Source organism: Arachis ipaensis, chromosome B09 (genome assembly GCF_000816755.2).
Source record: "Arachis ipaensis cultivar K30076 chromosome B09, Araip1.1, whole genome shotgun sequence".
Taxonomy (NCBI): Eukaryota; Viridiplantae; Streptophyta; class Magnoliopsida; order Fabales; family Fabaceae; genus Arachis; species Arachis ipaensis.
The window spans coordinates 9,612,983-9,624,021 of record NC_029793.2 but is presented as its reverse complement, the minus strand read 5'-3'; positions in this window follow the sequence as shown (position 1 = coordinate 9,624,021).

Sequence of the window (11,039 nt, the reverse complement as noted above, 5' to 3'; positions counted from 1 at the left end):
TTTGTTAGGAATGTGTTGTGGTTGACTCTTTTTGTGTATGAGACAACATTCTGTTTGTTATTTTTTTGTATGGTATTTAAGTCTAAAGACAATGTATTGTGGTGACATCAGAACCTTATAACTTTGTTGTGGAATTTTTCTATTAAGACATTGTGACAATTAGCCTTCAATGACAAGTTATTACTAAGATTACTTACTTTGTTGCTTATTTTGTTTATGGCTTAACATAATTCATATGAATAGCGACAGAGAATTTTTTGCCAAATTTTATAAAATTATCCACAATTAACAGGGAATTGCTTCCAACTTCAAATAACTACTCCCATTCAAGTAAAAAAATTCAATACACCATTACATGTTCACAGAGGATAACTGGGTTTATTTAGAAGTACATAACAAATAACAGAGTATCACAACTACTCCAAACATCAAAATCGTTGGCAGTTTCAAAGTTCTAACTTCAGCTTCCAAGCTGCCCAACCTTTATGCCACCTTCACCCTCCATTCATCATAGTCACCTTCAACCTCCATATAAGTTCCTGAATCTTTATTTTTACCACATACATCCACTGCTTCAAATTCATCATCATCAACCCACTTAAAATAATTGCAGTGACTGCCCTTCTGCAATTTTAGAAAGGAGTAAACAAAAAAAATCAAAGAACACCCAACAGCATAGAACAAGATGAAAAAACTTTAACTTCTTTTAACATCACTCACCCGGTACCTTAGACATGCATGAAACAATCTATTTGGATTCTCTGCTGTCCCAGATTTTTTAATCACAGTCTTCAGCCCATAGAAACATGATCCGTCATGAGAATTCAGCCTCCTCCTTCGCATCGAAGCACTAGATCCATGACTGTCGTGCGATGCATGCGACAAACCGCCACCACAACCACCATTTCCTATCTCCAACCAGTCAACTAGCCAAGGATTACAGCTCCTACTTAGCTCTACTGCCACCGAAAGTGTTCACGACGCTGTATTTATCGTTGAAATTGGGATTATGATTTATCCACTCCAAGGACTAATTTGACGTCTTAAACAAGACTTATCTTGTCATCCACAACATGCTACAGCTTGGCGTTTGCCACTTTGGCAGTTAACGGCCCACGTCAGCGGACGTTTGCCAACTCAGCTACGGAGATGATGGAAGGACGAACGTGACCAGGTACGGTATCTTTGGAGGACGATTTTGATTAATTTTATCTTTCGGGGACGAAAATGGAGATCGAGATATCTTTCAGAGACGATTTTGACTATTAACTCTAAATAATTATTTTGGCGAGAAAAAATAGAGTAAATTCTCATAATCGTCTCTCAGGTTTAGGTCGTTATTCAATGTGGCCGTTATTTCTATATGGCTTCGGACCCTATAGTAGTTTTTGAGAATTTTTCCAGTGATGAGTCATCACTGAAACGCTAACGTGATTACATTTTGCCATGTTGGATGGTGCCCCAACGGCTAGTTTAGCTGACACGATTTCAATTTATACTCAATTTGGTCATTCCCTCTATATTTAATTCTAAATTTCCAAATGTTTAGTAAGTTAATTTATTCTTCCTATTCATGGTTCTCTTCTCATTCTTCTTGTTGTTGTTTCTGGAGCTGAAAGTTAATATCCATGGTGGGAGCACTGGAGCTAGAAACTCTATTCGTTCACCATCCAATGGCCATTGGACGAGAACGCAAAGCAGGAGCAGAAGATCGGGAGTGCCAGAATAGTGCAGTTGTAGCTGTTGGCCGGTTCTTAGGTGGTTTGGGACAAATTCAACCTAAACAAACTATTTTTTGGTTGTCCCAATTATAATGTGAGTTATCAGTATTACTTGTGTTGTTATGATTGTTCTTACCTCACTGTTTTTCTCTTATTGTTCTTCTCTGAAGCTTGAGTATGTTATATCTTTGCTTGATTACAGACAAGTGGAAAGAGATGGTGTGAGCTTTTTATGTAGACAGATACTAGGCAGGATGAACCGCTTGAGAAACCAGAATCTTTTGGAGACAATCATAAAGTGAAGATGAACTTTGATTGGAGGCTTGGGAGGTTGGAGGAAGATGTCCGAAATTAAAAATTGGTTAACCAGTTATTGGTGTTAGTTGTGTTTGTATTAATAGTGTTGATGATTATCCTATATTGTAAATCATGAGTGAAAAGAGTTGGTGGTGGATACTCTATATTCATTGAATGAATAATATATAAAAAAATGATAATACGATTATGGTATTAAAAACTGATGAATGGTGTTTGTTGAAGGAATGTAAACTTGGGTAACTATTCAATTAATGAAAATATTAGTTTGCTAAAAAAAGGTAGCATAAGTGATTAAAAACCATAAAGTATAAGTGTATTAAGATAATAGTTCAACTCAAAATGTAAGTGTATTAAGATAATAATTCAACTTAAAACAGTCAATCACAAAACACAAAGAGAAACTAACTAACATGAGCATGGTAAATATAGTTGGCTCAAAAGAGAGGACTTCACAGCAAAACATAAAGGATCACACATCCTTGTGTAGTTATTGTCTAACGAAAAGTTTTAAACCTAAAACAGAAAGCCTTATACATATTAAGTTAAAGTTTTCAATTTTTCTTTTTTGGAGCCTTAAATCCTGGAGTTGGGACGAACTTCATGTAATTGGCAAGTCTTCTGAACTAGCACCCTGCATGGGATTCACTGGGCCAGAGATTGCTAGTAGAGAAGATCTTCTTCTTCGTGATAATTTTGAAGGCCTTTTCATTCTATAATCCTAGATGAATAAGAAATGACATTACACATAAATGACGATTCACTTGAATCACAAAAAATTTAAGAAAAGTAAATATTAGCCACCTTTTGAGAATCTTTTGCCTCGGAAGCAGTTGGTTGAGATATATCTATCTCCACAGGTTGTGCATCAGAAGTGGCTAATGCAGTGCCAGTAGGCTACACGAGAAGATTGTTTTCTCTATCACCTTGGTCACCATCATATTGAGACTACTCAACTTGCTGCTCAGATGCAGGAGCAGCTCCTTCATTTTTCTTCTTCTTATCAGCCTCAGTAGCAGCAACAGCAACAATATCAACCACCCTCGTCTTCTTGCAACCTCTCCTTGTATGTCCCTTTTCACTACAGAAGCTGCAAGTAAAAGTTTCCAACTGCCTCTTTAGATGAACATTATCTCCATTGTTACTCTGAGGCTTAGGATTAGCTTTAGGCTTTTTAGATCCTCTACCAACCTGCTCATTTGAATCCATCATTCTCTTCATCTGTAGTTTTTCAGGTTTCCTTTTTATTTTTGGTGCATGTGGCCTATTGCATTCCTCTGCATGCTCCCGTAATGGTTGTCCAGAAATCGAATTAATGTGATGATTATATGTTTTTTTGTATGACTCCATCGTTAGCCAGCAGTGACAAAAATCTTCTGGTGGCTTGTTAACTCGAGAAAGTGCAGTACATGCATGCACACAAGGAATACCTGCATATGAACAATAATCACATCAACCATGGATTTTAGTCATATACCATTAATCAGATTATTTGGAATACAAAAATAATTACTATAACAATGCAAATGACCTGTAAGCATCCAAAATTGGCAAGTGCATAATCTTTTTCCTAAATCCACCATATAATTAGTTGGGTGTCCATGCACTTCAAACTTTTTGTATCCATTATCCCCTGTCCAAATAGGCTTCCAATTCTTAGATTTTGTTCTAGCTTTCTCCAATCGACTCTTTATAATAGGTGTGAGCAACCTAATCAAACCTTAGAACCATAGTAACAAAAAAGAAAGCAGATAATACTAACCACATTCACAACACAAGCATAAAGAAAAACAATCATGTATTGCAAAAAAAAAATAAAAATAAAAATTACCTTCACTAATAGCAGAACCTCTTCCTTATGACGGAGGAGGAGACGAACGAAGAAGTGAGACCTAATTTTGATGTCTTTTGGATGCAAGAATTTCAACTTCACCAACGAAACCCTACGGTAGCAACATTGATGAAGAGAGGAGGAAGAAGAAGAGGGAGAATGAAAGTGGAGAAGACGAGTGGAGGGAGAGTGTTTGATCAAACTCGTTTAACATTCTTATTTTGACTAGAACGAGACGGTTTTTACAAAATGGGACGCCAAACCAAAACGGCAATGTTTTGGCTCCTTCCAACGTGGCAAACTCGCGGCACGTCAGCGCTTCGGTAATGACTCATCACTGGAAAGATGACCAGGGATTATTATGGTGTCCGGATTCGTATTTGGGAGACTACAATGGTGCAATTAGAATCTCAGAGACCACATTGAGTAACGACTTGAATCTCAGGGACCATTATGAAAATTTACTCAGAAAAATAACTTAATCTTAACGAACTCCTTAGATTAAATTAAAGATTTAAATACCAAACTAATGCTTCTCTATTTTAATCAAAGACAACATGATTTCTTAAAAAAAATTCAGTCTTTTATCTTATTTTTTATAAAATAACAGACAAGACAGTTCTTATATCATTTTTATTGTTAATCGCTCAAGAGTTAAAGTGAATTTTTTTTAATAAAATGTTGTTTCGTGAAAATAAATAGGATTTGGGTTGACAATTCACTCTAAATTAAAGGGAAAAAAATCCTAATCTTTTCTAATGAAGATAAATCAATCTATGACTACTTGAAAATACAAAACGTCTCTAATTACTTAAAACGTAAGATACATATCTTCTGCATGCTTTGTTTTCTAAAACTTAATCAGATAGATTGACATAGACGTTAGATTGACAATCTAATTGTAACGATGAACATATGAAAATGAACTAAAACATAAGACATATAAGTCTCTTATCCATTCTTGTTACCTCCTTTCAGGCATTATTATTTCCAGTTTTTTTTAGAAATCTTAAAATTATATTCTTCTTGTTCTTCTTCAAATATTATTTTTGTTTATGATTATCAAATTGAATTTCTAACTTGATGGCACTAATTATTTATGCAAAAGATAAGAATTTGAATTTAAATATTTGTTGGTCAGACTATCAACCCTTTTTTTTAATAAAGGAACTCAACACAATAAAGTGGAGCGATAAGAAGAGCTAAGGACACAAAAACAACAACCAAGTTAAAATAAAATCTATCCCTAATGTCATCTCCGATATTATCATCAACAACAAAAAAGATTTACACTGCTCCACACTTTATGACATATGATTGATCTGTAGAAAATTTCTTTTACACCCGCTTCCTTATTATGAAAGATCCACATGTTCTTTTCAAGCTAGAGATTCCAAATAATTGAAAAGAAACATATCAACCACTTCTTGTGCTTCTCCTTTCTAACAAAAACACATGTCCAGCTCTCAAAATGTTCCTTCAATGAACTTGGAATAGACCACAACCTCCCAAAATTAGATAGCCATGCACACCACATTTGCCAAGTAAAATCACAACTAAGAAATAAGTGGTGAATATATTCGACATCATTTTTACACAATACACATATGTTATCACCCTGATGAACGATTCCCAGCCTACATAGTCTTTCTTTAGTATTCACTCTACCTATCACAACAAACTAAATGAATAACTCCACTTTTGGTGGAACCAAGCCTTTCCATGTAGTTCTGGTGAAACTATAACTCGTTACATCCTTCGGAAGCATTTTTTACTGCAACACCTGCACAAAAGAGTTAGTAGAAAAAGCTCATTCCCTGTCAAATTTTCACACAACTCTATCATCTCTATCGTTTACTAGTTTTACAGACCTTAAAGTATCATGCAACTGATCCACTAATTCCAACTCCTATTGATATAAGTCTCACCTCTACTGGAAGTTTCAAATTCACTCTAACTCGTCCCAAAACCATAATCTCCTATAACATATCATTTTTTGTTTGAAACAGAAAAGAGCTTTGAAAAACTATCTTTTAAAGAACCATTTTGTAGCTAAATATCTTCCTAAAAGCAAATTTTTTTTCCATCACCTACCTCCATAGACAATCCAGAAATCATCTTATGTCTCACATATTGATCCTTGAACTATAGCTGACAAATATTCCTCCATGGTCCCCCTCTAACAGGTAATGTCTAATTTGATAACATCACACTGGGATCGAAACTATTACAAGAGCATACGACCTTCTTTAATAATGGACATTTTTCTTTTGAAAAACGCTACCACCACTTAATTAGAAGTGTTGTGTTCCGAACCACAGCATCACCTACCCACAATCCACCCAACTTTTTTGGAGCCTGAACCATATTTCACTTAACTAACGCCATACCATCCTGCCATCCTCCTTGCTTCACATAAATCTTCTCTGCAACGAAAATAATTTTTTTTATCACGGCCTTCAGTATCTTATACCGACTCAAATAATACATTGACAAGCTATTTATTACCGATTTAATAAAGACTAATTTACCAACTTTATTGAGCACCTTTACTTTTCACAAACTGAAGCTTCTCCTCCACCTTATCAATTATCAGCTTACAAGTCTTGACCAACTTTGAGTTCGCTCCTAGGGATATGTCAAGATATCTGACTGAAAGGTTAGCCTCCTTACATCCCGATAAGCTACATATGTTGTAAATCCATTGATGCTCATAATTGATTGAGATCAGACTAGATTTATCGAAGTTGATACTTAACTCCGATATCACCTCAAAATACCTTAGTATCCTTGCATAATTTTTGATGGTCTCCTCTTCAGGCGGGCAGAACAATATAGTGTCATCCGCAAACTGGAGATATGACGACTCTATATTATCCTTACCAACCAACAAAGGTGATATATGTCCATTTCTAATTGCCTCACCCACCATCATATGTAGTACATCAACAACAAGAACAAACAAAAATAAAGATAGTGGATCACCCTATCTCAAATCCATTTCCATCTTAAAAGATTTTGATGGTGAACCATTAATCAAAATTGACATAGAAGTTGTGCAAATACACTCATTCGCCCATGTCCTCCACCCCAACTAAAATCCATCTTCTGTAATACAATGTCCACAAAACTCTACTTTACTCTATCATATATTTTTTGGAAGTCTATTTTAATAATCGTCGCTTGTTTCTTCTTCAGCTTAAGCCATTGCACTGTTTTATACGCAATAAGTGCCCCATAATGCATTTTTTGACCGTTAATAAATGCACTTTGTATCTCCCCTACTAGTCTTGGCATCATTGATCTCATCTTCCTAACCAACACTTTAGAGGTTACCTTGTATACGCAACTCACCATACTAATCGACCGAAAGTCCTTGATCTCTTTAGCTCTAATAAACTAAGGTGCTAAAGCCACCCACGTAATATTTGAATATGGATGTAACCTGGATGTATGAAAAAAAAAATCCAACACAGCTACCGTGAACTCTGAACCAATCTCATTCCAACACTTTTTGATGAAATTCATGTTGTACCTATCACTTCTTGGAGTCTTAGATGATTAACAGTCCTACACCGCTTTCTTAACCTCCTCTATTGTCGGCATTCTCTCCAAAGCTCCAAAAATCTTCTTCATCTATTCAATTTACTAACCTATATCTAAAGTCCACAATTGGAGATCTCTCCTGATGATACATGTCCTTATAAAACTCCATGATATCAATCTTAATTATAGCTTGATTTCTTGTCAACCTGTCATTAAATACCAGCGCATCAATTCTATTGTTCCTCCTTATTGCCAATACTAAATTATGGAAGTACTTAGTATTTTTGTCCATATCCTTTGCATGCCTAGATCGCGACATCTATTTTTAGTGTACTTCTTTTCTCACATACCATTTCTCACAATAGCTTACCAATGCCTTTCTTCTTGCTTCCACTGGACCATCATAAATCCATTGCTAGCTATATCATCCATCTTCTTAATCTGATCCTCAAAGCTCTTAATTTTTTTGTCCATGTCACTAAAGTTATTCTATGTCATCTTCCCAAAGAGACAGTAAGGGCCTTCAGTTTATCTATGAATTGCACATCACTAAGACTACTTCTCCGTTCTTCCCTGACCATTCTTAGAAAACCTCACGTATAAACCAAGAATTTAAGCTTCGGAAAGGTCATGATCCACCTCTAAACTTAGTATCCTCTGCTATTACTGGATAATGATCTGATAAACCTCTAGGTTCACCTTTTACTCTAATCTTGAAAATTCCTTAATCCATTTCATACTCATCAGTGCTTTATCAATATGACTGCAAGATCGGCCTCTAAACCATGTAAACTTTCGATCATTAAGCAACAAGTCCACTAACTGCATATCTTGTATCCAAGTCTCTCATATAATATACCAGAATTTGACATAATCTAGTTATATAACTCAATTTCTCCCATATAGCAAATTTTTCAACTTTAGTATAAGTACCATATACCAAATAAAAAGCACAATTAAACTCATTTTTTAGTAAAACTTCTTCAACATACAACCATCTCTCTCATTTGTAGCAATTATTCATTCTAAATAACATATCATCCCACATTAATGACAAACCCCAAATGCACCTTCTGACCCTACATATTCCTATCCCATAACATCACTCCATCAAATATGTACTACATCAAATTTAGTCACAACCTGCATCTTAGATTCAACCAATCTTAACATATTCACTTTTTGTTTTTTTTTTAAAGTTTTTTTTATCATATTTAATTTTCCATCACTCCTTAATTCTCTAACATTTTAAGAGTTAAAAATTATTTTAAAATTTTACTACACACATTTTTATAGTTTTTAGATCTACATCTTCGTATTTTCTCTTTCTAATCAAATTTTTTTTGAATAATTTTTTGTTCTGTACTTAAAGAATAGTCATAATATTGTCTTTTTTATTGTATTTTACTATTCCTGATTCAAATGCCAATTCTCATAATTTTCTATTTTCAAACGCCAACTTGTTGTAATTAAATTGAGATTAGTTGAATACTCAGATGCAAGTTTGTTGCTAATAATTTCCACTAACTTTTTATACTCCACTATTGAATTAAGATCTTTCAAAATAAAAAAAATTAATAAAATAAAAAATTTAATAAATTCTTATTTTATCATTTTATTATAATTATTGTTGCATTGGGTGGTTGTCCTCCACTACCATATCTAAGCTACAGAGTACATAAAACTGCATTTGTTTATTGTCTTTTAAATACATGAACACAGACATAAATACACAAAAAGACATAAATACAAAGAAATACAAATTTTTTATTGTGTTTGGTGATATTAGACAAGATACACCAGTATAAACTAAATATCAATTTTATTCTTATATTATCACTAATAGGATAAGGATAAGAATAAATTATTAAAGATAAAAGAATAAATATTTGTGGCTTATTCAATGTATCTCAGTGTCTTATGTATGTTTGTGTGTCACCGTGTCCTTCAAAAATCTGTGTCTCAGCAAATAAATAAAAGTAAAACCCCTCCCCGGTCCCTAACCATTTACGAATTTGACCTGGCGCCCCCTCACTATTGGAAATTAACAACGTGGTTCTTAACCATTCTCTCCGTGTGACCAAAAGGACCCTCTTACCAGTACTTCCGGTTAAGAGGGTCCTTTCAGTCACACGAAGAGAATGGATAAGGACCGTGTTGTTATTTTCTAATGGTGAGGGGACCGGGGAGGGATTTTACTTAAAATTGAAAAATAAATAAAAAAAAAGCATTGTTTTAAGTTTTGCATCTAATGCATTCTGCCATATTTTACATGTGGACGGAGAGCAAACAATGTTAAACTTAATAGATTGCACGAAATTATTTACAACGAGACTTAACACAAAAGTGATAATTATTTGGGTTGATTAAGCATTATTATGTCTTGGATTTAGGGTTTTAAGAACGACATGTATGTTCTATATTGTTGAACCTAAAAAAAAAAGTTAGTTCAAGATTATTATTCCATACACCTTTTTCTAAAAAAATTAAACTGCTTTTCTTATTAGTGAAATTAAATTCATCAACCATAAGTTTAATAGTAGGGTTACACGTAGAAACTAAATATTCTTTTTAGATTTTTAGAAGTGATATTTGTTTCATCCAAATGTTTGTGATATGACGAATTAATTTTAATTTAATTTTACGTATTTTAATTTTATTTATTTAGTTACTAATTTGAATTTCATGTAAGAGAATTTAGAGTTTTCTTTATTTAACCTAAAGTTGAGTGAGTTTCTTCGATTTAATTTCCAAACCAGTGAACAAATTATATTGAGGTATTTCTTTTTTGTTGCATCAAGAAATTGAATACAAAGAGAATCATTTGATTTTTTATTCAATTTCTTGATGCAACAAGAAAGAAATACCTCAATCTAATTTGTTCACTGATTTGAAAATTAAATCGAAGAAACTCATTCAACTTTAGGTTAAATAAAGAAAACTCTAAATCCTCTGACATAAAATTCAAATTAGTAACTAAATAAACAAAATTAACATATGTAAAATTAAATTAAAATTAATTCGTCATATCACGAACATTTGAATGAAATAAATACCACTTCTAAAAATCTAAAAGAATATTTAGTCTCTACGTCCTACTATTAAAATATTTAGTCCCTAACCATCTAGAAAAGGACCTGGCGCTCCCTGACCATTAGAAAATAACAACACGATCCTTATCCATTTTCTGGTGTGACCGAAAAGACCCTCTTGTCGGTTTTCGGGTAAAAAGTACCGGTAAGAGAGTTCTTTTGGTCACATGGAGAGAATGGTTAAGGACCGCGTTGTTAATTTCCAATGGTGAAGGGGCGTCAGGTCAATTTCGTAAATGGTTAAGGATCGGGGAGGGATTTTACTCAATAAATAATAGACGTGTACCACCGTATTTATGTATTAGTGTCTGTGTCCCATCAAACAAACGCAGCATAAGGATATATTTGGAATTTTAAAATTAGTACCAAAATGGAGAGGCCCATGAAGCCCACTTGACCGTTGAAACATATGGTAAGTCCATGAAGCCCATTTCACAGAACGCACCACGCCATCGTTCTCCACACTTTGCAGTTTGCACTCTTCAAACCAGAAAACACAATGGCTTCAAAATCTGGGACGTTTCTACAGCGTTA